The sequence below is a fragment of the Eleutherodactylus coqui genome, chromosome 11 (genome assembly GCF_035609145.1).
Source record: "Eleutherodactylus coqui strain aEleCoq1 chromosome 11, aEleCoq1.hap1, whole genome shotgun sequence".
Lineage (NCBI taxonomy): Eukaryota > Metazoa > Chordata > Amphibia > Anura > Eleutherodactylidae > Eleutherodactylus > Eleutherodactylus coqui.
This window is the reverse complement of record NC_089847.1, coordinates 7,198,596-7,205,094: the sequence shown is the minus strand read 5'-3', so window position 1 is coordinate 7,205,094 and position 6,499 is coordinate 7,198,596. Positions and strand designations below refer to the sequence as shown.

Below are 6,499 nucleotides of genomic sequence, written 5' to 3'. Positions count from 1 at the left end.
TTTGTGGAGTCTTCTCAGGTGCCTCCTAATTAGAGACATTTATATGGATCCAGCACCAATTTGTTTACAAAAATGCAGGTTTTATTTAAACATCTTTACAACAAACAGGAACAAATGTAGGAGGAAGAAAGCTGTGAGTTTCAGGCCGCTCCTTGCAGCCCTTCCACGTGGCATTATCCTCCAAACTCAAAGATGACATTTAAAAATCAATCCTCCCAGAAGAAGGAATGGTCACATGCTCACTGCAGCTGTAGCTAATTAATAATAATGGCAACATTTACAAATCAAATCGGCTATGAGCATACATTTACATCTTAGGTGTGTGGAGTTTGTAAGAAGGGGGATCCTATCCTGCTCTGTATACAGAGGGTGCTGGCAGTCATTGACAGCTGACACCTGCATAAAATAGCCACAAGGAGTGTGAGCGCTGATCGTGGCTGTAAACCCTTTAAATGCTCCTGTCAAGAGGCATTCAAATGCCCCAATCAGCTTTCAAAGGTTCTGAATGGCCTACTCATGATGAGATCGGAAGGTGCTGTTTGGGTGCCATGCCAGCCTGTGTCATGACTTCATAGACCGCCTGTCAGAATGTGGTATAATGCAATACTACGGTATTACATTATACTATATGAGTGATCAAACAATTGCAAGTTCAAGTTCCCTGTGGGGAGTGAAAAAAAGTTATAAAAATGAGTACAAAACTTTTATTAGATATTAGAGAAACGCTAAAAGGTAATTCAAGTTTTAAAAATAACCCTTTTTGCATATTTATACTAAGAAACTAAAAAATTAACCCCCCCCAAACATTTGGTATTGCTGCATCCGTAAAAGTCTGATCTATCAAAGCAACACATTATTTATCCCATACGGTGAATGCTGTTAGAAAAAAAATACATACACAATGCCAGAATTGTGCTTTTTTTGGTAATCCCATGTGAAAGAAAACATGTAATAAAACATTATCAAAAAGTTGTATGCACTCCAAAATGGTACCAATAGAAATTACAGGATGTCCTGCAAAAAATTAGGCCTCACACCATTAAGTCCACAGTAAAATGAAAAGTTATGACAGTCAGAAGATGGCAGCACAAAATCATTTATTTTTTTCCAAAGAAATTGTATTTTTTAATGTTATAAATTTGATATCGTAGTTAGAGATGAGCAAGTATCGCTCTTCTCGAGTAACTGCATTCTCGTCCGAGCAGGCTCGGGGAGGCGGCAGGGGTGAGGGAAAGAGAGAGAGAGAGATCTAAGTATCAGAACATGAAGTTTTAATTGTTAATTACTAGAGATGAGCGAGCACCCAAATGCTTGAGTCCGCGTTATTCGAGTCGAGCTTATCGTAAAATTCGAGAGCTCTACTCAATTAGAGACACAGGGCCCTTTAACAATAGTAATACCTGTCTCTGGCTGGCAGACAAGGAAACAGTTTGGATCTGTCCATACTTGTCAGATGATCAGACACTCCTCTCCACTGGTGGTCTGTCAATGGCATCCTGAGCCTGGTTGCTTTGTGTGCAGGCCCTTACACATCCACAGGTCCCAACATTTTCTAACAGTGTGGTCAGAACAGCCCAGCTGATGGGCAATTCGCCGATACCACCATTGAGCCTCTCACATTCGAATAATGCACTCCCTCACAAACTCTGTTACCTGAGCAAAATCTTTTCTCTGCATCGCAGAGGCGTCTAGTGGTCAACTAGCTCCACATATCGGAAAAAAAGCTCCACTGCATGCAAGTAGCCTCTGAGAGGCATTTTATAGGCCAAGGGTGAAACCACTTTTAGGGCCTCAGGTGGCAAGACCGTTCATTTAATCCCACCACGGCTTTAATTATCTGCATATCTGTCTGAGATTTAACTGCATGCCGAGTTGAGCAGCAAAACAATGAGTCCGTCTAATGTTTTTTTTTAACACAGAGTGTATTTGGCCGATAAATTCATCAACCTGGTCTCTTGCAGAAATAAAATGTCAGCTCTGACCCGTCTAAGGGAAATCAAAGGCTACAAACCTACAGCATCAGTCTTAAATCCGGCAACATTAATGGATGCCAGCATCAATAGGGCAAGTGCTGCCATCATTGGTAATCGTGTTGGATAGCCTCACTCTCCTCCCTATCTGAGGAAGAGATTTCCCTTTTTCTTTCTCTTTAAAAAAATGCAAACATCCATACTTTTTTTTTCTCACCCCTTTCACATTCTTACCATCATCTTTTGGCTTCAGGGTAGCCCCCTTTTCAGAGGAAACCAGATCCACTTTAGAAAGAGATCTAGCTTAAACTGGGGTTCCCACGTTAAAGAATTCTGTCACCACCTCCAGCACCTCACTCTCGGCCTCTCCCCCTGGCAAGGTATTATCAAGGGCTTTAAGCCACTTATAGAGGTTGACCAGAGGGGAACTACGTGGGCCATCCTTTGGTATCTGTGCCAGAGGGAGTGGGACCGAATGATGCCACTCTAGAAAGGGAAAACACGTTTTTCCTTCTTGTTCTTCCCTTTATCTTTTTTTCCTGTTTTTATCATTTTTCCCCTTTCTCATAGGTAGTTTTCATGGGAGGATGCAGCAGACTTGGCAGTCACCTACTACCTCTCTATCCTGTGGGGCCAAGCTTCCTAAAGGCTGTATCTACAACGTTACGGTTCCAGAGAGGCAGTCCATGAAGGAGTATATCCAAGATAGTTTGGCCAGGGGGCACATCCAACCCTCAGAGTCTCCAGTAGGTGCTTGGTTTTTCTTTGTGGAGAAGAAGGACAGGGGTTTCAGACCCTGTGTTGACTATAAGGAGCTAAATAAGATCACAGTCAGAAACCCATACGCTCTTCCGCTCATTCCCGACCTCCTTAACCAGGTTGCCGGTGCCCAGTGGTTCTCTAAGCTTCACTTAAGGGGAGCTTACAATATCATTCGTATTCGGGAGGAGGAAGAGTAGAAGACGGCATTTAATATGCCTCTCGGCCACTTCGAGTATCTTATTATGCCCTTTGGGTTGTGTATTGCCCCTGCCATTTTTCAAGGATACATGAATTCCGTCTTTCAGGATATCATGGGCGTGTTTGTTGTAGTGTACCTGGATGATATTCTGATTTTCTCCTCTGACTGGGAGACACACTGTGCACATGTTCAGATCGTGCTGACTCGACTCAGGGCTAACAAGTTATTTGCGAAGATTGAGAAATGTGTTTTTGGTGTGCAGAAAATATCGTTCTTAGGGTGTGTCACTACACCATGGGATATTCAGATGGATCCTGGAAAGGTGAAAGCCATCACTGAGTGGGCCCGATCAGTCACCCTGAAGGCCCTGCAACGCTTCCTGGGGTTCGCTAATTACTATCGCAAGTTCATTAAGAACTTCTTTGTGGTGGCTAAGCCTTTAACAGATCTGACCAAGAAGGGGGCGGATGTGAGTACCTGGTCTTCCGATGCACTGGTGGCCTTCCCTACCCTGAAGGCTGCCTTCTCTTCAGCACCCGTCCTCATCCAACCAGACCTGTCCTGTTCATTTGCTGTGGTGGTGGATGTCTCCGAGTTTGGAGTAGGAGCGGTACTTTCTCAGGGCCCCTCCACACTCACGAATCTTAGACAGTGTGCTTATTTTTCTAGAACGTTTCTCTACAGAATGGAACTACGATATAGGTAATCGGGAGTTGCTTGCTATTAAGTGGGCTTCTGAGGAGTGGAGGCATTTTTTGGAAGGGGCAGGTCATTAGATCTTGGTACTCATAGACCATAAGAACCTTATTTATTTAGATTCAGCGAAGAGGTTGAATGCTCAACAAGCCTGTTGGGCCCTATTCTCTTCACGTTTTAACTTTCTGGTTACCTACCGACCCGGTTCGAAGAACGCTAAGGCTGATGCCTTATCTAGGAGTTTTGGTACTCCGGAACCTTCTGAGTCTGTGCCTGATACTATCTTCTCCCCTGGGGTTGTTCTCGCTGCTATCTTCTCTGACCTCTCCCCTCTAATTCAGGCTGCGCAGCAGTCTGCCCCTGAAGCCCTTCCGGAAGGCAAACTGTTTGTTCTTTTACAGTTGAGGTTGAAGGTGTTAGAGGAGACGTATAACTCGGTCCTAGCTGGTATCCGGGGAACTCAGGAACTACTTTCCAGAATCTATTGGTGGCCTCATATGGCTAGGGACGTTCGGGAGTTTGTCACTGCTTGTCCGGTGTACGCCAGGAGGAAGAGTGTCAGGAGACGTCCTGAGGGGCCTCTTCTTCCCTTTCTTATTCCGTCCAGGCCCTGGGCACATCTGTCCATGGACTTCATAACTGATTTGCCGCCGTCGCAGGGCAATATGGTCATTTGGGTCATCGTGGATCAGTTGTCTAAGATCTCACATTTCATTCCTCTGTGCAGGCTACCTAATGCTAAATTATTATCTGAGATGTTTATTAAAGAGGTGTTTCGGTTGCATGGGATTCCTGAGGATGTGGTCTCAGATAGAGGAGTACAGTTTGTCGCTCACTTCTGGCGAGCTTTCTGCAGGTACTTGAATATTGATTTATCCTTTTCATTGGCTTTTCACACCGAGTCAAACAGGCAAACTGAGAGGATGAATCAAGAATTAATTCAATACCTACAACTGTTTGCTTCAGATAATCAATATCAGTGGGTTAACTTTCTATCTCTCGCTGAATTCGTCATAAACAATCATGTTAATTCGTCATCTCAGATCTCGCCCTTCTTTTGTAATTATGGGTTCCACCCCTGATTTTCTTTCTCTGCTCCCTCAGTTTCTGACACGCCATCTGCGGATTCTGCCATTGACGAACTGTGCACAGTTTGGGCCCAGGTTCATAAGAACCTTCAGGGTTCTCAGGGTAAACTTCTTGGTCAAGCTAATAAAACACGCACGATCTCTGCACCGTTCGTGGTTGGGTTGCAGGTGTTACTGGCCTCAAAAAATTTGAGACTCAAGGTTCAATCTTTAAAGCTGGCTCCCCGCTTTGTTGGTCCATTCACCATCCCTCAGGTGGTGAACCTAGTGGCATACAGACTATCTCTTCTGCAGTCGTGGAAGATTCATGATGTTTTCCACAAGGGGTTGCTGAAGAAATATGTAACCCCAGCTCTGCCTGCCCAGCACCCGCCCTCTCCTACACTTGTACAGGGGGAACTGGAGTACGAGTTAGAGCGTTTGATTGATGCCCAGTGGGTTAGAAGCGTTCTACAATACTTGGTGCACTGGAGGGGTTTTGGCCCTGACGACTGTACATAGATTCCCACTTGGGACGTGCATGTTTCACAGTTTAGTTTGACGGTTCCACAGGGCCTTTGCCCTCAAGCTCGCTCCGGGTCGTGGGGGTCCGGTGTCTTACCCCGTAGAAGGGGGGTACGTTTAGGCCTCCGTGCCCTCACCACCATTTCCCAGGGTGCTGTGGTGTTGCTGTGTACTTCCTTTCATGACTGCATGTTATCTGCTGCAGCTATTCTGTCTGTGTGTGTTTATGCTGGACGGTATTCTGTTCCTGTGTGAATCCAGCTTTCTCTTTGTTCTGCTGCTGGTTCCTTCAGCTTGTTTGCTATTTCTCCCCTGTGTCTCTTACTTCTTTGTAGGTCTGTGTCCTGTACTTTCCTTACATTCACTCCCCCATACCTGCTTGGTTCGGCACAACTCCCTCTGGCTTCCTATCATCACCAGGTAGGTAGTGAGGACTAGAAGTTAAGGATAGTAGAGGCAGCCTGGACCTCCCCACCTTCAGGTGTACCTCCAGGTAAGGGACACTTAGCTCTTCACAGTTTAGGGTGAGGTCTGTTCTGGTCCCTTGTATGGAGACCCAGCTTTTATGCAGCCTCCACCTCGGAGTCAGATGTCCATCCTGCTGGGTGGTTTCACTCGGCAGGAAGACTCAGTGGATCCACAACCACATTGTTACAAAAAATAGAAGAACTACAAGTAGAAGAAAACCAATGGGGCTCAACAAGACTATGAGGGGTCAATAAGTTAAAAAAAAGAAAGCGTTTAAATTATTAAAACAAGAAGGCAGTGAAGAAGCTCTAAAAAAATACAGGAATAACAACAAATTATGTAAGGAAAAGATCAAAACTGCCAAGGAGGAGACCGAGAGATGGATTGCCAAAGAGGGCAAAAATACCCCTAAACTATTTTTCAATTATATAAACAGTAAAGGGATTTGCACTGAAGGCACTGGCCCTTTAACGAATAATGCAGGAGAAACCATAGAAGATGATGAGGGGAAGGCAAATCTATTAAATAGTGTATTCAAGAATAAAAAAGAAATGTCACACCAGATGCAGGAGATAAAACAAATTCCCCACTAAATATCACTTGACTAATGCAGGAGGAAGTGCTGAACCAGTTAAAAGGGATTAAAGTTAACAAATTGCAGGGCCCAGATGGAATGCACCCAATGGTTCTAATGTAACTAAGTGACGTGATAGATAGACTACTATTTCTTATATTTATGGAATTTATTGACACTGGGGTTTTACAACTGGATTAGCATATTGCCAATGGGATTCCAATATACAAAAAGGGGT

At 44.5% G+C, this 6,499-nt stretch overlaps 1 protein-coding gene across 1 annotated transcript in view; it reads right to left on the bottom strand.

Annotated features, from left to right (window-relative positions):
• Nucleotides 1-6,499, bottom strand: part of LOC136581970 (fatty acyl-CoA hydrolase precursor, medium chain-like) — a 184,839-nt gene that overhangs the window by 83,436 nt on the left and 94,904 nt on the right. The gene's annotated exons all lie outside the window — the stretch shown is intronic.